This window comes from Camellia sinensis, chromosome 15 (assembly GCF_055761805.1).
Source record: "Camellia sinensis isolate YWXY chromosome 15, ASM5576180v1, whole genome shotgun sequence".
Lineage (NCBI taxonomy): Eukaryota > Viridiplantae > Streptophyta > Magnoliopsida > Ericales > Theaceae > Camellia > Camellia sinensis.
This window is the reverse complement of record NC_138975.1, coordinates 13073983-13097856: the sequence shown is the minus strand read 5'-3', so window position 1 is coordinate 13097856 and position 23874 is coordinate 13073983. Positions and strand designations below refer to the sequence as shown.

The 23874-nt window shown below is 33.3% G+C and overlaps 1 non-coding gene across 1 annotated transcript; it reads right to left on the bottom strand.

Moving 5' to 3' along the window:
- Positions 1-21270: 21270 nt before the first annotated feature.
- Positions 21271-23662, bottom strand: LOC114285793 (uncharacterized). Its single transcript, XR_014357405.1, has 2 exons — positions 23351-23662; positions 21271-21845 (listed from the first exon to the last, which is right to left on the bottom strand). It is a non-coding gene; the product is annotated as an uncharacterized LOC114285793 (transcript).
- Positions 23663-23874: the final 212 nt, after the last annotated feature.

Genomic DNA, 23874 nt, shown 5'->3' with positions numbered 1-23874 from the left:
AATAATCTTCAATAATCTTCAATAATCTTTTGTTTCAATAATATTGACAACAGGTTTGAAGCATTGAGTCTGAAGCATTGTGGACTTCCTTAAGACCTTTCATATCCAAACAAGGTAAATTAATCTTTTATTTTTATTTTTATATATGATTATGGATGTATATATATCTATACATATGATTCCAATCTGTATGTATATATGATTCCAAACCCCAAACCCCCTCTTTATGTATGATTCCAGTATGTATATATATATTGAGAAGCCATGTCTAAGAAGCCATGTCTAACAAAACCTGTGCCAATTACTTAACAAATTGAAGTGGGTTTCTGCTTTCTAGGAAACCAAACAGAGGGTGTTTTTTGTTTTTTTTAATAAACAAAATGAAAAATTGGAAGAAGAAAATAAACATACCTTCCTTTGCCTCTTAGGACATGTTTTTTTGTGTTGAATGGGTTTATTTTTTGTATTAGTTTTTGACTTTTTATCTAATGTTTCAAATTTAACCAACATAGATAGAAGTTAAATTAATCTTTGTTTTTTGTTTTCTTTTCTCCTTGAATGACACTTGGGGCATGTTTGATTGGTAGTATTAGTGGTACTATTTTATTAACCTGTTAATCAAACAAGGCCTTAGTTTGAGTTTTATTTATTGCATAAAACACATGTTTATTAGTTTGTATAGCATTTTGATAACATTCGAATTTATTAGTTTGTAACATTCGACAACATTTGAATTTTATTAGTTTGTAAAATTAATCTATTTGGACTTAAATTAATCTATTATTAGTTTGAATTTTATTAATTTTATTAGGAGTTAAATAAATTTTACAGATGTGGTAAGTATGGAAATCTAAACCACATTTTGTAGAGTACAATTTCAATGAAAAGGCCCTTATAGAATTCATGAGTTAATTTTTTAAATTCATACTGTGGTATCGTACTGTTTGATTTCTTAAATTCATACTTTGGTTCGAATTTGTGGTATTATATATTGTTCAAGCTTTAATAAATTCGAAATTTTTGTGTCAAACAGTTTTTGGGGGGATTAATCAATAAATCGGACAGTTTTTGGCCAATAAAGGACAGTTTTTGGCCAATAAAGGGTTGTTTTTAGCCAATAATGGCCTCCATATGTGTTTGTGTTTCTAAGGATTTGAAAAATATTCTATCCTATTTGGTAATAAACCTAAGGAATCTTTTATTTTATTTTATTTATCAGCTCAATAAATCGTACAGTATCACTACATTTTTATTTTTTATTTTTAAAACAGTTTGGTTTGTATACACTGTATTGGTTTCATGTCTTAGATGTGTTCCAGTTCTTACCTTTTCTATAAGATGTGTTCCAGGTCTTAGATAGCATCAGTTGGATCTCAAGTCCTAAAATTAATTCGCTTCGTTATAGGAATTCACCCAATTTTGATTTGAGTTTGATTGTGTTTGGAAGTGCCATTAAGACTTATGGTAAATATAACATGTACGGGAAAGAAATACACCTTCACGTATAATCCTGTTGACCAAGTTTGCTCCTCCGTACGTTGTCGCTTTTCCACCTGAAAACACAAACGTGAGCTTGCCGGCGGGTGTGTGCCGGAAACCTCTCCGATGCCTAAGTCAGCAAACTTGACAAATAGACAAAGTTCTGTGTATTCAGAAAGCAATGTTGTGTGTTACCTCTCCCAAGGTGATGTTTGTGAGCTTTTATAGGTTTTGCGTGGCACAATCCTAGTAGGACTTCTACTCCTCCATTGTCAAGCCCCAAACTCGCCCCTAGAAGTTTGGTAACGAGACCGGCCAGTAATCCTAGATTACCACAGGCCTTGCTATACAAAACATAAATAAAAGGGGCTCGCGGAAGCGAAAACAATAACCACTAATAGTCCAAAGAGCTGTGCATTTATATGAACATACATTACATGCCAAAAATGTGGTTAATTTACCCACTAACTGTACATCACATATAAACAAGATTCATGTACAAAACATAGGCTCACGCCACATGCACAGCCAAAACCAAGCTTCCTAACGGCCTTCTAGGCCTAGCCCCAACTCGGAGGCACCAAAACACCGGGTAGGCTTCAAAACGGCGGCTCGGCTCGGACCCCGCCTAGGCTTGACTCCCAGAGTGCTCACCTATAAATACATATATACAAACAATGAGCTAAAGCTCAGCAAGTAACATTAACGTAAAGGGGTAGTGAACGGATTCCACATTCATATACCATAAAATAAATCATCCATAAACATAATCATCTCATATCAGAACATACATAATGGCATACTCCATAGAACATAACATTTGTCGTCCAACGACTAGAGTAACCGGTCCCGGACACCGATTAAACACATACCGAGATCTCGTAAACTGGTCCACTTAGGACTATCTATGGATGCCATACTAGATTTGCAAACTGGACATTCGTTCACAGAAAACATTTATCATTTCAAAGCATAGCATAACGTAATACATTTAAAACATAGTTCATAATAACATATCTTTACAGAAATGTTACTCACAGTGGGTTTCCAAAACCGATTGCACGGTCTTCGCCTCTTGACCTGCAATTATCAACATTAGAACACATTTCTCCATACACATTATCATTAAATCACTTAATACATGCCATATTATCCTTTCTTTACTCTATTTTATGATTATGAGATGCTAAATGATGTCAATAACATGGTAAAATCAAGTAATTCAACCTCTCAAAATTTCCTGAAAAAGAGGTCCCCGCTCGAGCGCCACTTTGTCCGCTCGAGCGGACTGCACAATTTTCCGAAACTGCTGGGAGGCCTATTTTCACGCTCGAGCGAGAATACCTCCGCTCGAGCGGACCGCGCGAAAATCTGAAATTCTGGACTCTTCTCAAGCTTTAACCTTTCCTTTTTGCAAAAACACTTCAACATTGATGAAAACCCAAGTCCCAAAACACTTGGAACCCACTTGATTTCAACATTTTAGCTTCTAAACAAACCCAAATGCATCATGCACAAGATCAAACCATGATTTAAAGTGAGGAATCATAACTATTCATGTAAAAGCTTCATTTCTTCATATCCATGGAGGTTCTTCCTCAAAATATGACAAATATAACCATAAATCATCTATTCATGCCATGCATGCTCAAATTAAACACATATTCCCCTTTCAATCCTCTTATTTAACATGAGATCATTGATGCATCAACCTTACTTCAAGAATTTAGAGAAGATCCTTACCTTGATTCTTTAATTGAGGAAGATTTAAGCTTGATTCTCTTTTTCCTCCTCTTCTTCCCCTTTCTCACGAATTCTCTCTCTCTCTCTCTCTCCTTTCCAGATTTTTCTTCTCTTTGGTTTTGAGTCAAAACATGGTCAACATCTTTATCTATATACATATATATATATACCATAAAAATAGAATTGTGCCATTATCTTGAGCCAAACAAGGCTTAACGAATCAGACGAAATTCAGTTCTCAATTTATTTTCCCAAATGGTTCTACAAATTCCCGGTATCACATAGGCGTGTTCAATTTCGTTTTCCGAACCCATTACGGTCATCAATTTCAGTCCCAAAGTTCTCATCTCAACAGATATTCTTCTAAGTTCAACAGATAATCTTCAATTAAATCATGCTAACACATAATTTAATTACTGGTAATCATAGTATACGGTTCTGGGTCGTTACACTCTCCCCAACTTAAAAAGTTTGGTCCTCCAAACTTAGCTCATGCTGATAATATTCAAATCAGAAATTTCGGTTGTACGTGATAATTCTTCCGTCAGAAATGTTCAATATAAAAGTAGTCATATAGACATAATCATTCCTTAACAAGTAATAACAAAGGTATATTATTCCGTCATGGTCATAGGTTCATATTTCCACCGCATAAGTAACATAGCCATCGCATAGAGAACAGTGCTAACATCACAGTAGATAATAAAAAATCATACCTGTATTCGCTTTTCCAGTATTCTGTGTCTTTTCTGAAACTAGGGTGAAAACCCTTCCTTGCCTCAATGTATTCCCCTCAGGAGCAGATGTTACGTTTGTCTTTGGTGTCATTGTTGAGTTAACTCCACTAGCAATGGGTCCTTCATTTCTTACATAAACTTGTGGGCAAGCTTTAGCTATATGTCCTTTTTGTCCACATTTGAAACAGACTCCAGTTCCACGGCGACAAATACCCCAATGTTGCTTCCCACATTCCTTACAAGTAGGAACACCTATACTGCCACCACTTTCCCTTTTTGTGTTGTCACTAAACTTTGAAGTCAAATTTTCATTCACGGAGCCCATGGATTCACTAACTGTTTCTACTTTCTGTTTCTTGAATTTCTTACTTTCTGGTTCAGGTGTAGTTATAGACTTGGACATGTTCAAGATAGCAATATTTGTTTCAGCCATCAAGGCTCTGTCAAGTACATCAACATATTTTTCTAATTTCAACACATTCACCCTGTCAAGTACCTCAACATGTAGGCCACCCTCAAATTTCCTTGCCTTCTTGTAATCCGTATCAACCATATGAGGAGCGTAACGGGCTAGTTCGGTAAATTTCGCTTCATACTCCGCTACTGACATGGTTCCTTGCTTCAGCTGTTCAAATTCGGATACTTTTCTATCTCGCATGCATTGTGGAAAATACTTTTCATAAAACGTCTCTTTGAATCGATCCCATGTTAAGTCCCTATTCATATCTCGAATGAGCATCCACCATCTTCTCGCTTCTTCCTTCAAAGTGAATGTGGCTAATAGAACTTTATATGTATCATTACATGGAAACACTTCAAAAATTTTCTCAGTCTCAAGTACCCATGCCTCTGCTTGTAATGGCTCAATACCTCCTGCAAATTCTGGCGGTTTCAATTTCTTGTATTTCTGTGTCATTGTAATGATGTCATCATAATTGATCGGTTCCACTTGAACAGGTGGTGGAGGAGGTGGTGGAAAAGGTTGTCTTTGTTGTGGTTGTTGGTTTTGTTCTAGCTGTTGTCTAACCAATCCAGTCAGAGCTTCAACCATTCTTTCTAATCGAGTCATTCTAGCATCAGAAGGTCCTGTTTCATCTGCATTTCTTGCATTGGCGTCCTCCATTGGTCTATAGAACCCATAGAAAATACAACATCTCATTTTCACATAACAGTTCCTCTGTTGCCTCATCGTACAATTCTCGTTTCTTTCTCTTTCAAACACACACACACATGCACACATATATGCCATGCTCTATTTCTTTTCTATGACACCCTACAGCTCTGATGGACACGTGTGTGGGTAAATTAACTCGTGCGCTCTGATACCACTCTGTCAAGCCCCAAACTCGCCCCTAGAAGTTTGGTAACGAGACCGGCCAGTAATCCTAGATTACCACAGGCCTTGCTATACAAAACATAAATAAAAGGGGCTCGCGGAAGCGAAAACAATAACCACTAATAGTCCAAAGAGCTGTGCATTTATATGAACATACATTACATGCCAAAAATGTGGTTAATTTACCCACTAACTGTACATCACATATAAACAAGATTCATGTACAAAACATAGGCTCACGCCACATGCACAGCCAAAACCAAGCTTCCTAACGGCCTTCTAGGCCTAGCCCCAACTCGGAGGCACCAAAACACCGGGTAGGCTTCAAAACGGCGGCTCGGCTCGGACCCCGCCTAGGCTTGACTCCCAGAGTGCTCACCTATAAATACATATATACAAACAATGAGCTAAAGCTCAGCAAGTAACATTAACGTAAAGGGGTAGTGAACGGATTCCACATTCATATGCCATAAAATAAATCATCCATAAACATAATCATCTCATATCAGAACATACATAATGGCATACTCCATAGAACATAACATTTGTCGTCCAACGACTAGAGTAACCGGTCCCGGACACCGATTAAACACATACCGAGATCTCGTAAACTGGTCCACTTAGGACTATCTATGGATGCCATACTAGATTTGCAAACTGGACATTCGTTCACAGAAAACATTTATCATTTCAAAGCATAGCATAACGTAATACATTTAAAACATAGTTCATAATAACATATCTTTACAGAAATGTTACTCACAGTGGGTTTCCAAAACCGATTGCACGGTCTTCGCCTCTTGACCTGCAATTATCAACATTAGAACACATTTCTCCATACACATTATCATTAAATCACTTAATACATGCCATATTATCCTTTCTTTACTCTATTTTATGATTATGAGATGCTAAATGATGTCAATAACATGGTAAAATCAAGTAATTCAACCTCTCAAAATTTCCTGAAAAAGAGGTCCCCGCTCGAGCGCCACTTTGTCCGCTCGAGCGGACTGCACAATTTTCCGAAACTGCTGGGAGGCCTATTTTCACGCTCGAGCGAGAATACCTCCGCTCGAGCGGACCGCGCGAAAATCTGAAATTCTGGACTCTTCTCAAGCTTTAACCTTTCCTTTTTGCAAAAACACTTCAACATTGATGAAAACCCAAGTCCCAAAACACTTGGAACCCACTTGATTTCAACATTTTAGCTTCTAAACAAACCCAAATGCATCATGCACAAGATCAAACCATGATTTAAAGTGAGGAATCATAACTATTCATGTAAAAGCTTCATTTCTTCATATCCATGGAGGTTCTTCCTCAAAATATGACAAATATAACCATAAATCATCTATTCATGCCATGCATGCTCAAATTAAACACATATTCCCCTTTCAATCCTCTTATTTAACATGAGATCATTGATGCATCAACCTTACTTCAAGAATTTAGAGAAGATCCTTACCTTGATTCTTTAATTGAGGAAGATTTAAGCTTGATTCTCTTTTTCCTCCTCTTCTTCCCCTTTCTCACGAATTCTCTCTCTCTCTCTCTCTCCTTTCCAGATTTTTCTTCTCTTTGGTTTTGAGTCAAAACATGGTCAACATCTTTATCTATATACATATATATATATACCATAAAAATAGAATTGTGCCATTATCTTGAGCCAAACAAGGCTTAACGAATCAGACGAAATTCAGTTCTCAATTTATTTTCCCAAATGGTTCTACAAATTCCCGGTATCACATAGGCGTGTTCAATTTCGTTTTCCGAACCCATTACGGTCATCAATTTCAGTCCCAAAGTTCTCATCTCAACAGATATTCTTCTAAGTTCAACAGATAATCTTCAATTAAATCATGCTAACACATAATTTAATTACTGGTAATCATAGTATACGGTTCTGGGTCGTTACATCCATGCAGAGTCCTCCTAGGATTCATACTCCTGAAAGATAATGCTTATCCTTCAACACCCCCCTCACTGCTTAAACCAAGTGAGATGGTTGTATCATGGCCGAACTCCAATACGACCGAAGTAAACACGACTAAGCATAGCCGTAGAATGAGCCGAACTAGTTCTTCCTTTTACTTCTCTTACGTCGGCTTCTCATGCACTGTACATGGAACAGTTTAGACCGAACTAACGATTCGCGACCGGTATAACTCCAAGACCGGTCTAACTTCAAGTTGCTTCCGGACCGAAGTAACTTTACACGTATCTTGGGCCGGAGTAATTCTGTACCTCTCTTGGGCCGGAGTAACTTTTATGGCCTTTTTTACTCAGCCCTTTGTATTGTGGGCCACTATGACCATCTTATAGCTCGGCCCAATTTTCACCAAAATTACCCTCTCATAACATATCTTTTGGGATTGGCTTTATTTATTGTTGTTCATGGTTAAGACGTTTTCCTATGTTAAACATAAGATATGTTTGGGGATTTATATGGTTTCAATGTGTAAAGCAGTGTATCATAACTTTTCTTAAATTGAGGAAGCACAAAATAAATTAAGGTTATGGAAGAAAAAAAAATTAAGTAAACCAATTTATTTTTTATCTTTTCCGCTTCTTTTTTGTATTTTCTCACAAAAATGAAACAATCTTGGAAAGTCAATTCTTATATCTTTTAAGGTTATTTTCTTATGTACATTGAAATATTTCTTTATCATATCTATCTTTTGTGAAAAAAAAGTTAGATTAGTTATATCTTGGAGACATTTTAGTGGTTGACCACTTGGTGGATGAATTATTTTTTATGAAATTATTTATTGGCTTTTTGACTTTAGCGGTTGACTTTAGTGGTTCACTTTGTCCACTTTAGGTGCAGAAGTATATATTTTCACCCTTTGCTAATACATATATGTCTACTCATTTGCACCATTTGCTAAGAAAAATGGTAACATTCATTAATATTTTCTTTTGTTGTTGTTTGGAGTCAAATTGTGTTTCCAACAGACTGATTTATTTTTTATTTATTTAATGTTTGGAGTGAAATTATTATTTTAAAACTATGTAGATGTGCAAAGCTTTTGTTATTTGTTAATTTTAATAAATAGATTATTGAAAGCACAGTACTAAGTGAGTGATGTGTTTTATTGATAGTTTCCGTTGGAAACACAACTCATTTTGATAAATTGTTGAATTTTAATAAAATTTGGTGGCAAAAAATGATTGATAGATTATTAGTTTCTATGTGATTTTATCTATGTGATTTTTGATAAATTGTTTATCTATGTGATTTTTTATTAATTTCTTGAATGAGCTCAATACAATTCAGTAGAGCTTAAGCCATCGATATGTAGGAGCCCTCGATATCTATGTGATTTTTTATTAATGTAGGAGCCATTGATATGTTAAGTATCTATTGATTGCTTCGTTCGGTTTCACTTGGTGAATTAAAATATGCTATGTATTTAATATTTATTTAGTTAAGTTCACTTTTGTGTTACAGGTTTTGACAATACTAAGCTGCATCAACCTCTAAAATTTCCACCCATTTGTTATATTTATATAGATTTACGGTCTAAATGTGTTGAGATATAGTGGGATTTAATTTTATGATAATGTGTTTCAAATATAATGTGTTCAATATGTTCCGAATAATGGGTCTCAAATATATAATGATAAAGTGTTTCAAATATAATTTTAAGTTCCGAGTTATCCTCTACTGTCCATAACTTGCTGTTGAGTGGATGGAGCTCTCAACTTTGCTAAATAAACTTTTAATAGGCTTTGATAGTCAAATATGCCGATTTTTTGACTTTTTTTGGTCCTTACTTTGTTGGTTTTTGGATTTTTTGGGTGTTTGATTATTGAAAAAAATAGAGGATAATTTCATGGCATCTGAAATTGTGAGATTGGGGTGGTTGAGTTTGACTTTATTAAATTACAGAGGATAATTTCATAGCTTCTGAAATTGTGAGATTGAGTTTGTCCACTTCAGGTGCAACAACATATATTTGTTGACTTTACTACTACACATGTTTATACTCATTTGCACCATTCGCCAAGTTGGGATGATGTGGCATCTTGGATAATTTTAATATTTATTAATTTGTAAGAAAAATAGTAAGATTCATTACTACTTTCTTTTGATGTTGTTTTATAGCGATCTCGGGTTTACCCTTGTTATACAGTGATCTGGACATGTGTCCGTGGATGTTGGTAGTTATTTATTATCTTGTTTACATCCTTTCTTATTTGGTATTTGAGTTATGGGATGTGTTGGGCAGGTTTGTTACAGGTTGGTTGAGTTTAGAAACCAAAACTAGTTGCCCAGATTTTAACCTGTCCGCTCGAGCGGGGGTTTTGGCGCTCGAGCGGAAATTGCACCCATCCAGTATTTCCTGTGCAGTGTTGGACGCTCGAGCGTGGGATTGGCCGCTCGAGCGGGGTTGTGTGAGTGACGCTTGAGCGGGGAGTTGGAAGCTCGAGCGGAGACCTGGTTCTGTAAAAGTTCTGGGACTGTGTATTCGCCGCTCGAGCGGGATTGTTGGCGCTCGAGCGGGAGTCTGTAAGTGACGCTCGAGCGGGGTGTTTTACACTCGAGCGGGTCGACTGGGTTTAAGTTCCGTGTTTTGACTTTTCAAATCACTTTTTCACTTTCTCTTCTCTCTCCTACTTTTCCAAAAACACCATTGGTGAGCCTCTCTCTCTAGATACTACCTTCTCTCTAGGTTTTGATCTAGTAGGAGTGATTTGCTCATCTTTGGCTTTTACAAAAAGGTTGTTGATCGTCGAGGGCTACATTTTAATCTGAAAATTTCGAGTTTTGGAGCACGTTGGGTTTTGTCATCTTCTCCTTTGAGGCTCCGAATTTGAGGTAGGGATATCCTACTCCTCTCTATGGATTTTGTCTTTAAATTTTGGTATTTTGAGAAGTTGGGGTTGGTTTGGTAATTTTGTGAAAGTTTGGGGCTCTTGTGTTATTTTTACAAAAGTTGGGGTTTTATTCATAATAAACCTAGATGCATGTTTGGCATAGAGAAGTGAAATAAATGTTGAATCATTGATGAAAATGGGACCTAAGGGTTGAAATGGTAATTATGGAAAATGACCTAATTACATTGATTGATTAATTGGGATAATTAATTGTTAGAAATGAGGAAATGAAATGAAATTGTTGAGATTAGAAATGTAAAGGGTTAAAGGGTGTAGTTGAATTATCTATCACACACCGGAATGAAATGTTGATTAAATATCCATTTGTGCATTTATTTTCTGTTTAGAAATAACTGCCTTGGGCTATCGGTGGAGGATAGTCGTGATTGTTGTAGACAATGCATGATGATTAGGCAAACTGAAACTAGTCACTCGAATGTGTCATTGAGATTGACGATTGAAAGAATACATTAAATGTATGTGTTGTGTGATGATGTGTATAATTGTTGTTTATATGCATTGTGTTGTGTTGGAGGAGATAGGGGATGTACTCCACGGTTTAGGGGAAGATAGGGGATGGACCTCTAAACCGGATGTGTTGGGAGGAGATAGGGGATGGACTCCATAGATAGAGCTCATATGCTTATCTATTATTGTGTTGACAGAGCTCATATGCTTGTCATTGGAAGTGTGATAGTGCTCATATGCATATCTGTGGAAGTGATGATATAGCTTGTATGCTTATCTGTTGTTGTGTGATATAGCTCGTATGCTTATCTAATATGATATGGGAAGTGTTTGATATGAGTTATTGTCTCATATGAGTTGTTTGGCCAGGTTTTGGGCCATGGTTGAAATTTGAGAATTGAAAGAAATTGGAAAATAAGTTGTACCATGGACTTGTATGTCATGAAAATGTAAAATGTGATAAAGGAAAGAATCAGTGTGGACCAACTATCAACTGCTAATCTTTTAGTCATTATTCATATTTGGTTTAGTGTATTTCTACTGGGTTGTGGCTCACCCTATATGGGAACATCATTTTCAGGTACAGGTAGCATGCCACCTCCAAGGACATAGCTCGGGAGGCTAGAGGCGGACATACTTTTGTCGTTTTACTTTTTGATGTATTACATGTAAATTCAAGCCAAGGGCTTAACGTGTATGAGTTAGTACTCTTTTGTTGTAACCAAGTGTTAACTTGGAAAGCTGTAAGCCCATAGGGCATTTGCTTTTGTTGTTAACATGTAATACTTATGTAATGAAATTCTGATATATGGAAGAATGTGGAACCTTTACTTGTCAATGCATGTCTTATTTAATGGGTTTTAATGTTGTTATTTTGAGGGCGTTACATGTTTGGATTCAGATTGTGTTACCAATACCTAAAAATGTTTGGAGTTAAATTAAAATTTTCAAACTGTGGATTTATTGCAAATCTTTTGTTATTTGTTAATTTCAGTAAATACATTATTGGAAACACAACTCCTTTTGGTGGCGGAAAATGATTGTTGGGTTATTGGTTTGTCATATGTGTGATTTTTTTTTTCCAGTGTGATTTTTTATTAATTCCTTGAATGAGATATTTTACCATATGAATTAACTGTGGATTTCGAAATGATTGATGATTTTTTATTAGTTTGTCATATGAATTAACTTTATAAATTTTGCAGTTCCATTTAAACCTCTTTTAGTTCAATTAAATTCAACAAAGCTTAAGCCATCGATAGGTTTGATTCCATTTAAGTATCTATTGATTGCTTCATTTGGTTTCACTTGGTGAATTAAAATAACTTTTGTATTTACATAAGTTATGTATTCCAAAACCTTTACTGGATTAATATGTATTTACTGAAGTCAACTTTTGTATTACAGGTTTTGGCAATATTAAGCTGGAACGACCTCTAACATTATGGATAATGTAAGTTGTCTTTTTTAAAAAAACTGGTACATAGATTTTAAAAAAACTTTTGTATTATAGGTTCTAATTATAAAAAAAAAATTTCCTCATTTTTTATAGCTAGATGGAGACTTACAACGAACTGTAATATTCGTTCCCTTTACTCATCGTCTTATAAAATTTCATTTTGTGTACATATCAGCTACTTATTTGTTTTTGTATGTATAGGTTCAGTTTCTTCAACAAAGAAATGTCGGTGTAGTGATTCGTGATGAGCATGATTTCAATGTCGCTTGTATTTCTAATGTCAGCCCAAAAATCACTTTCTTATCATTTTTTTTTATTTATTTTTATTTCTTATACTTTGGTTATTTCTTAGACTTTGGTTATTTTTTAAAGGCAATGGAAAAGGAAAATGCACAGGCAATGTCAAAAGGAAAAGAAAATGCTTCCAAGGGTAAGGAAAAGGAAAATGCATGTCCAGCGGTATAGTTCTTAATGATTTTTGTAAAGTGTTATGTTTTTTTAATTGTTAGTTTTCGTATGTTTGTATTTTAAGCCATAATTGTATAGTATTTTTAAAAATGCATGTCCAATTATTTATTTTAAACCATAATTGTATTTTTTTCTTTTAAACTGTGCACTTTTTTAAGTGTCTCCTGTATATATGTGTAAATCTGCACCACTTTTCAAAGTGGTGCAGCGAAAATTTTGAGATAAGAGATAAAGAGAGGAGAGAGAAAATGGGCAATTTTTTTTTTCCAGCTATGTGAATGGGGATACTTTATGAAGTTCATAAGTTCGCCGAACATTTGTTTGTTTGTATAACAAAACCATACAATTTATTATATAGATTATAAATGACAATTTTGAGTTATGTCATTTTTTTTTTAGTTATGACCAATTTTCTTCTTTAGTAATGACTTTATTTTAGTTATGCCTCACATGTTGTTTGATTTTGATTTTTTTTTATTTTTATATATAGTTATAACTCAAAAAGTATGAAATTAGGCTATTTTTTCTTTAGTTATAATGTGCATACAGCACACACCATTTATAGTGCTTCCCTTGTGAGAGGTATCATTTTGACAACTTATTTACATCTATAAATATAGAGAAGTGCTATTCAAATTTTTAAAAAATAATAATAATAAATTTATTGGGTAAATTATGAAAATGGTCCCTATACTTTACAGGATGTGTCAATTTATTTGTTTTAATTTGCTCGATTTTGCCCCTTAATTTAACAGATTGTGTCATTTTAGTCCAATAAATAACGGTTGTCAAGTTTGGTCGACGGAAAGTCTACACAATATGTCAATTTGGTCCCTGTAGTTTACACAATTTGTCAATTTAGTCCCTGTTATTTTAATTTGCTCAGTTTTGATAGGAACTAAATTAGCACATTGTGTAAACTACAGGAATCAAATTGACACATAGTTTGAGTTTCTGTCCACTAAACTTAACAACCGTTATGTATTGGACTAAAATGACACAATCCGTTATGTTTAGCGGTATGGTTGTTACTGATTTTGTAGAGTTTTTTTAGTTTTTATTTTTATATCTTCATATATTGTATTTTATTTAGCCATAATTGCGTTTTATTTTTGAAACTATGCACATTTTTTGGTGTCTCCTGTATATTCTTAGAAAGAAAGAAATATATAGGGGATACTTTATGAAGGAATATATAGTGAGAAAGGAATATATAGTGTCTCTTGTAAGTGCATGGGCCCTACAAGAAAATGGGGATGCTTTATGAAGCTCATCTGCTGATCGAACATTTGTTCATTACTGTTACAAAACCACACAATTTGCTGGTCGAACGTTTATTATTCTCATAAGTTGGTCAAACATTTGTTCATTAGTGTAACAAAACCACACAATTTATTATTATTATTATTATTATTATTATTATTATTATTATTATAAAACTATGGGTAGTCATGGGCAAGAGTATAATACATTTTCTCTAAATTCTTGGTATTTTCTTTGGACAGTGGAAAATGGTACTTGATAATATTTGCATTTTAAGCATTCAATGATTTAATATTCATATTTTAGGGACCCAATGGACATGTAAGTTGTCACTACTTTGGACATATCAGTTGTCACTACTTTGTATACACGTTTTTTTCCCCCTTTTTGTATAAAATTATGTTCTCTTTTATTTTCATAGGATGATGGAGATTTGCACCAAACTATTATATGGGCTCTCTTTACTCATCTTCTTTTTTCATTGAGAAATTTACAAATCGATGAGTTTTTAAATATTTTGTGAAGTTATCACCTATTTATAATTTTTCTTATTTAATTTACTCTTCTTACTATACATTTTCTTTCAAGTATTGATACTAGCAATACTTGATGGCTATTAGATGACTTTAAAATCTTTTTAATTTGACTATTTTGTAAAGCAACAATTTGTATTCTATAGTTGATGTAATTGATGATTTTCACATTAATTTGACAAACCAGATGAGTTGCAGGAATTATTTTTTTTACCATTTATTGTTGGGATGCTATAGCATAGAGTTGATTTCTTCTTCATGATATGATGCATTTAGTTTTTCAATGCTTTCCGTATCTTGATTGGAAAATTATTTCAAAATATTTGATTTCCGTATCTTAATTTGTAAACAATTTCTAAAGACTACTATTTACGAGGTTATGGTATTTATGTTCTGTGTATTATATTATTTCAATCAGATATTTGTGGTTCGGGGTACTATGACACTCACCAATGTATTAGGCGTTAGCCACAAACTAATGGTATGAGTGCTAACTTGAACTTTTATTAGGTGCTACAGACTCTACAAATTTTAATATGTAGAGTACAAATTACAACTACATTTTAATCTCAATATTATTTACACCTAGTAAGAGTACAAATCGAAACCAACATACCCCCCATGTCACACAGAATGATGGACCACACACCCAGACAACTGCCCCCCCAACAACCAAACATACCGACCCACCATTCAACAACTTTCGAAACAAAAAACAACACAGAACAACACTACAACAAAAAACGGGAAAAAAACTTACGATTGTGCGCCATTGCCACCATTGAAATTCGTCCCACACATCTATGTTCACAGCGTCCAAACCCAACAAACACACTGCGCCTCCAACACACAATTTCGAAAGCAAATATGGACAATCTCACTCGAAACCCTACCTTATTCCTGCGAATCCCAAATCAATCTCCACAACCCCACCCAATTCCACAGAATCCCCCAAATCCAGTAACACTAAAACGGTGACACCAAGAAATTAGGAATTACGCGACACTGTTTGCTTGATTTGGGGTTTTGCCTAACATAACACGCGGGTCGTTTCGTATGGGTCGGGTTGCACGTGTATGACTACACACCATCATACACCCACAACATCACTAAAAACTACTATAGGCCTTTTGCCGCCGTGACACCCAATCACACCCCACGCATAACCCAACAAATGAGGGCATTTCAGGAAGATACATTACCACAGGACCAAACGAAGTAATAAAAGAATTTAAGGACTAATTGAACCAACATTCCACCTTATGGGATTTATCAGTAATTCTCCCTTAAAAAAATGTCAAAAAAAGAAAAAGAAAAGGAAAAATAGATGCTTATTTGGGAGAATCCAAACAGTATTTTAAATTTAGTTTCTTTAGTTTATTTGAGGGAAAATTATTTTTTGAAAAATATATATATTTTTGCATTTTTTGCTCGATAAAAAATGTTTTTCGTAATGAAATATATATATTTTTTAAATAAGGCCAATTTGATAGGGGCAACAATGGTCAAGAAAGATGCAAGAAAGGAGTAGCTTGAATTGAACAATATAAATAGGCAGATCCAAGCAGGGATATGCTTAACCATGGTAGTGGTTATGGTCTTAACCATGGTTAAGAGTCTTTTTACTTGTCATTTAATGTGCATGGCATTATCTATCTATGGTTGTAATGATACCCATATTATGTGACTAGCACTCAAAGATTATAAACCTAAAAGCTTAGCTATTTACAGAATGATGCACATGGCTTTCCACCAAAACTCCAAAGAAAATCATCTGTGGTTCCAAGAAAACACATTACAAATAAGAGAAGAGTCCAAAGTTTATGATATGGGACCACCAACAAAAAGCACTTGTTTAATTAGGATTTTATTGTGGTAAAATTTTAGTAAATTTTTTTCAACTTTGAGCAATAATTTTTATTTTTTAATATGTAGACTAAATAATTTTAAAAATTGACTAATAGCAATAATAAATAAATTTTTTTATACTTTTTTTTACTCCAAAAAATTGTGTGATTGTGCTTAGAGGGAGCAATGTTGAAAGCCTAAAATCATCCCATGACAATGGGAAAGACATTTTTATTACGTTAAGATTAAGTTTGAATGGCAAGAATTTTGAGGGAAAATGTGTATGTGATTTTGAGTTTATAGGATTCATGTGTATGAAACGTATTGAAATATATAACTAATTCTTGTTATCTATTTTAATAGGAATCACATTTTCAAACTAGATACAATTTTTTTCTTTTATTTTTTCATAAGAATCTCACTTTCTTGAAGGAATGTTAGTCATTTAAGAATAAAAAAATAATAATTGGCCTCACCATATTTAACCTTTTATATCATTTTGTATTATAGAATCCTAACAAAATCAAACCCCAAAATAGCAATACAAAAATTTTATTACTAATAATTTCATTTCTCTCAAAATATATATCATCCAAATATATATAACCTTAGATCCCAAAAAATCCAAAAAAAAAAAAAAACTTATAAAGCTAAGTGATAAGAGAGGATCAAAATTGAGGGATATAATGATGATTAGAGGAAAGGGTAATAATCAACTTGAATGGCCCTTCATGCAGTCACTTGCTTTTTAATTAAAAAAAATATATCTGTCCTTTACAATACGATAATTTTCTCATCAAACCAACCAAAATAGTTTTTTTTTCTCCTTACATTTTTTTCTTAATTGATTGGTCTAATAGATAATATTCAAGAGATTATCATTAGTTGAAGACAAAACATTGGTCAAAAGGTAATCATCCACCATGTGAGATTCCATCCCTCTGGTAGTGGCTTCTTCTTCTCGCAAAGCATCTTCATCTGAAAAATAAGTTACTAACTCGAATTTTTTTTTATTGAAAAAATATATATATTTCAAATACAACTACTTTTTAAATTATTTTTTAAGTCAAAGCTGTTTGAAATATAGTGAATATGTTTGAAAGAGCTTGAGCTTGAACTTCACAATAAAGAATTTTTAAAAAGTACAAGGCTTCTTTGGAGATCAATTAGGATCAAGTTGAGAAAATTGTGATCTCATTTCAATAATTTAAATTATTTATTTTGTAATATCTATCAAATATATAAATGGTCCAAGCAACTATTAGTATTCAATTTTTATTTATTTATTTTTATAAGTGATCTATTTGATAAATTTTACAAAATATACAATTTAAATTAACGAGATAAGTCCAAAATGTGCTCGCAATCACAACCCCATATCACTGAGATGGGTCCGGAATGGGGCAGTTCCCTCAACTAGATCCCTCACCTCACTCTCTTCATTTACAAAAATGTCAGTTTTAGTAATAAATAAATAGCTTACAAAAGGGCCTATAATATCAAGGTCATTAATGTTGTGTTTGATCATAAATTTAAATAAAAATGTGAATAAGAGAAAATGGTAAAATATTTAATTTATATTTGTTTATTATTTTCTTTATCTAAATTTATGATTCAAACATATTTTAAAGAAATATTACTTATTTAATAATCCCATAGCACAATGCGAGAGTGACATTGTTTACGTAATGCTCTAAACTAATTGCGTAACAAAAAAAATTCATGAGTGTAACATGCATACTAGCGCTCACCTATGTTAAATAACTGAAAAATAAAAAAAATAACCCATTTGAATTATATTATAATTTTTCATATTTTGAAAATAATATGTAAATAATATCATGTAATACTTTAATAAAATTTAATTAATTTTTCAAAAAATACGGAGCATAGAGATGCAAAAACTGTACCACATATGCAAGTAGGGTGTTAAGGTAAAGAGTTAGAGAACACAGTATATACCAACCCATTCTCTTCAAAGGACTTTTCTAATGGGGGGTGCAGAGAGGAAGGAATATCTTTAGACAAACATGGTTAAAAAACAAAAGATAAAGAGAGTTGTTGAAAGTCTACATCAAAAAGCAGAGAAACAAAGAAAGTTCAACATATAGGTGAATGATGATGCAAAGACAATTGACGAAGACCCCCGAAAAAAAAAAAAAAAAAAGAAGAAGAGAGATTTATTAAAATGACTTTTTGACAAAACAAAAAAAAACTCAAAGGATGAGATCATGACAAACATGAAGTTAAGAAAAAACGTAAAGAGCCACCGTTACGGATTTTGAATTTATCTTGAATATATTTGTGTAATAGAGATTAAATTAATAAAATGTAAAATTCATAGGTAAGATGAATCTAAGTTATTGATTTTTTTTTTTTGAATAAATTTTAAATTAATAAAGATGAATTTATAGTATTGTTGTGAAGTTAAAGCTCAAACTTGTAATTTAAGAAATCAAACTTGGGTTTACCGATCAACAAATTCACAAAGTAACCCCCAAAAAGCGATTTCAAGTGTTAGAAATGAAACTAAACAAATCAGAGAATGATGAGATGCAGCGTAATGAGTATGCAACATTTATTTTATTATTATTATTATTTTTTTTTTATGATTAGGTGTCGAGTTAGTTTATGCATACCTCAACAAATTCAGAATTCACACAAAATGTTTTTTCTATACAGATCTAGCAAATCTCAGACAAACTCCGCAAACATGGAAAATTAATAATACCTAGTAACAGTTGAACCTGAAAGGAGTAATATCTCAAAATCTCAAGTTACATCCACTATGCCAACCCTTGAGATTGCAACATTTAAGTTAGGGGAAAGCACCATTAAATCCCTAATTTGAGAATGTTAACCTATTTAGTCCCGACGTTTTTTTATTGGACTAATAGGTCCTATTTTATGTGTAAAGACATTAGTACCCATTTTTTTACACGTCTGGGTCAGTAATTGATGGGGTAATTTTGGATTGGTGTTTATGTGTAATTTACCGAATTGCCCAGGAAGCTTGCTATAGGCATTTTTTAGATTTTCTTCCTTTCCGAACATCAGCAACATCAACTACACCATTACAATCAACAAACATCAACTACATCACCAACATCACTAAAAAAACATCATCAAAAATCAGCAACATCATAAAAATATCATCAAACATTATCAACTACATCATCAAACATCGTAAAACATCATCAAAACATTTCATCAATATCGTGAACATCATAACAACATTACCAAAACATATCATCAACATCGTCAACATCATCAACATCAACTACATCTTCAACATCAGCAAACATCAGCAACATCAACTAGAAGAACCCGATTGTTGAAGCGTAAGGGAATGGGTAGAGATCTTTTCCTAACAAACGTTGTAGATGATTGCGAACCACGAACGCAGAGAGGTCAGCGGTGGCGAAGCGACGGATCTGATGATCTCACGGCGGTGGTACTGGATCGGTGTGGATCGGCCTTTTCCCAACAAACGTTGCAGACGATTGCGAACCCCGAAGGCAGAAAGGTCAGTGGTGGCAAAACGACGGATCTCACGATCTCACGGCGGTGGTATTGGATCGGTGTGGATCGGCGGAGGATCCAGACAGAGAGAAAGTAGAGAGAGATCGGTGTGGAGGCTCTCAGACAGCGGCGAGGCCTTCGGCTCCGCTGATGGGACTTAAGGAAGGACGGTGGCCCCACGACGGAGCCGATGGAGGAGCTAGAGAGAGATATGGGAGGGTTTTAAAGAGAGAGATAGGAAGAGACAATAGGGATGATCTGATGATGTTCACAATGTTGATGATGTGTGATGATGTAGTTGATGTTTGATGATGTTGATGATGTTGTTGCAAAATGAAATCAATATGGGTAAAAATGTAAACTCTATATACAATATATCAAAAACATATGTCATACCAAAAATAAAAAGGACTAAATGGTTTAAGAAAAAACACTTAAGACTAATTAGAGCAACATTTATTAAAATGAGATTTATGAGTAATTTTTTCTTCAAGTTATGGTTAGATTAAATAATTTGTATTTGAGGACAAAATTGTAAAAGAAAAGGAAATGAGAAGAGAAAAGTAAATGCAATGGAAATTAATTTTTTCCCATAATACTTTTTATTTTCCTTGTACAAACCCTTCCCATAAATCCTTACTCCAACCAGAGTTTTATGTATTATGATTTTTCGGTGAGGGAAGAAAAATATTGTGCTTTCTTAATTTTTGTTTGGATGAACACAATTTTATGGTTCTTTTTTTTTTTTTTTCTTGATTTTGCATTTACATGAATAAATGAGCTATTACAAAAAATTTATATACAACTTTTTTTTTGGGATTTGCTGCATTTGGATCTTCAATTTGTGGAGCGTTTATGCTATGAACACATAAACTGATGACGAAATTGGCATATAATAATAATATATATAAATAAACAAGATTTTACGATATGTGTTCTGCTTTGTGTTGGTAGATTTATTCTTTATGAAGTGATTTGTAACTGAAAAGAAAATGTGAACATATAAATTATTTTTTTGGGTAAATTATAAATCTATCTTCTGAGATTTATTTAAAATACAGAATATCCTCTCTTGTCAAAAAATTTTATTTAACAAAATTAATTAAAAAATAAAATTCATAATTACTCTCTTGTATAATAATAAAATTACTTAAATTATTAATCGAAACATATTTCTAACATTATTAAAAACACTGTTAATTGACTTGATAATTTATTAATAAAATGAGCGATTTGTTATGAAATTAGAAACCTCAATGAGTGAAATGTAATTTTCAAAACCACAGAGACGATTTATATTTTAATCAAATATCAGAAAGTGTATTTATAATTTATTTATTTATTTTTACTTCTATCTTGTATTTTCCTTTTCCCTCTTTAAATTCATTGTCAAAACCAGGATTTATTATCCAAATAAGTGATGCAAGCCCTGTTTCCGTGTGTTTCTTTTATTTTCTTTTCTCACAACTACTTCAATTCAAGCTATACACAAAATCAAGTAGAACTAATATAGATATCAAAATAGAATACTTGGCAACAAAGGAGAGTCATGCTTGATTCCAATGAGAAAAACATCTAAACACAATTACAATGATGGCTATATTGAACTGTTATTTCTAATTATGGCATTTTTTAAGCAAATCCAAAAGGCAAATCACTGAAACTGATAAAATTCTCAACATCTAATCAATTTATATCAGTTCAAGACCTCAGTTTCGATCAATTACCCGGACCTTATTCTCTTCTGGCCACCCTTTCCATCTGATTTCGTAGTTCCACCGGATTCCCCTTCGGATGAAGCTTCCCTTGATTTTGCAAAAGAGCTTGATAGATCTGCATAAAGATCCACAACCCTTCTCGCATTGTTGTTAAGCTCTCGAATTAGACCCACATTTCGAGTCAAATTATCGGGGATTTTTGATTCATGGTTCTGGTTAATCTCATTGATTAACAACTTGTTTTGGTCCAAAATGTTTTGGACTTGCACAAAGCTCTTCTGAAATGTCTGCAATACCTTGCCATCTATTTGGTTACCATTGTCAATGCCAGAAAATATGTCACCTTCCATCAATTACACTTTTGTTCAATTAAAAACCACTCCAATCCTGCATCAAAAACATGAAATTTATCACGAGTTATAAACAACAAAACACAAGAATTAAAGACTTAGGTTGTGAAATTCATCATGAGTTTTGGATTAGGGATTTGAAATGAAAAGATTTGGCACTATTCATTGTATGGGAAGACTTAAATTTTTTATGTTTGAAAGCTTAGACATGAATTTCAAGAATGAATTCAAGAGTTTTGTCTCAATGGACTTGAAATAACAATTTATTTGAAATATTTCATCTTTATAGGTTATGAACAACAAATCACAAAAATTAGAGACTTAAAATCATACTCGTATTATGAATTTGAAACGAAAGGATTTGACACTATTCATTGAAGGAGAACTTCTTTCAAGAATGATTACGAGACTTTTGTCGCCATGGCCTTGAAATAACAATGCAAAAGTAATTAATTGAAACCGTTCTTGCCTATTCTATTTCTACAATGATGAACCTAATAAAAAACTTGACTTCTATATCTAATTTATCATCCATATGTTTTTTTTATAAAATTGAACCATGAATCCTTTCATTTGCAATAATTTCACACAAACAAAGCCTTCAAATATTAAGACAACAACATAAGAAGGAAATACAAATCAAAACTTCACTAAATTTTGATTTCTTAAAAACACCCATTATCCTATCTTTGCATACTTCTAAAGGGAAAATCAAATTCAACATCAGAAACAATGTAAGAAGAAGAAATCATAGCTTTCATTTGTTTTTGCAGATAGTTTTAGAAAATATCAAAACAGAGGGGGGCTTCTTCCAAAAAAAAAAAAGAAGAGAATTTTAAAATCCAAAGTTGTTTCAAACCACAATTTCAAAACAGGACTTCACCCTAAAGTCAAAATGTTTTGAAAACACTTTCAAAAAACAAGTTTAAAAGTTGTATTTGAAATTTTGCTTTAAAAATTAATTGCATTGGGTTTAAAAAAAAAAAAAAAAAAAACTGGTATTCTTCACTTTTTTACCATAAAAGAACCAAATTTTCTTTTGTGTTCTCCCAAAACTGACCCAAAGCTCTGATCATGAATGTTGAATCTCAACAACTCATTGAAACCCACAGAGCAGACAAAGATTCAATGGCCACAGAACTCACAAGAAAAGGTTTCCCACAAAACAACAAATGAAAAGATCAAAAGGGTCTAAAACAATAAAAACATACATATATATATATATATATATAGTGAAATAAAACTGAACTTGCAGAAAGGAACTGAGAACAGATTACGAGATTGTACTTTAAATATCAAGCGGTTGGTGAGAGAGAGAAACAGAGATAGAAAGAGATCTAATCTATAAAATCCTCAAAGCGGAAAAACAAAAGCATGTGTTCTTTGAAAAGTATGTGACAAAGCAAACAAGTGTTGGAATTTACAGAACAGAGAAAAAAATAAATATGGACAAAAAATAAAAACAACCCATTAAAATAAACGCAAAAATAATAATACGAATAATACCCATCAACACAAAGTGAGAAAACAAACGAATCTCACATTTTCTCGGCATTTTCTTTCGGTTTTCCAGGGAAGAAAAAAAAAAAAGAAAGTCTTTGATAAGCTACGGAAAGGTCGGCCGTGGAATCAAATCTCCTCCAGTCTGTGGAGGCTGGGATTGAGCAGAGACCCTGAAATCATGAACAGAGAGAGGGAGAGAGAGAGAGAGAGAGATTTGACAGTACGCACAGAGGATGTGCTGTGTTGTGGTTGTTTGTTTCTCTCTCCTCGTTTACTTCACCTGATCTACGCGATTCTCCTTGTATTGGTTTTTCTTGTGTAGGACACAGCTCTACAACTACTTCAGTTCTCATTCATATGATTTTACAGTGTGGAGTATTTGATTGCTCAATCAGAGCCGTCCATCTACATGATAGACCATACAAGCCGTTCGTTTTGGGTTGAAACTTAAGACGGGGTTTCTTAGCTTACCCTAGAGTCTAATGAGTCGGTACAAAATAGTTTTTTCATCTCTTACAAAAAAAATAATAAAAAAAAATAAATAAATGTAATATAATAATGAG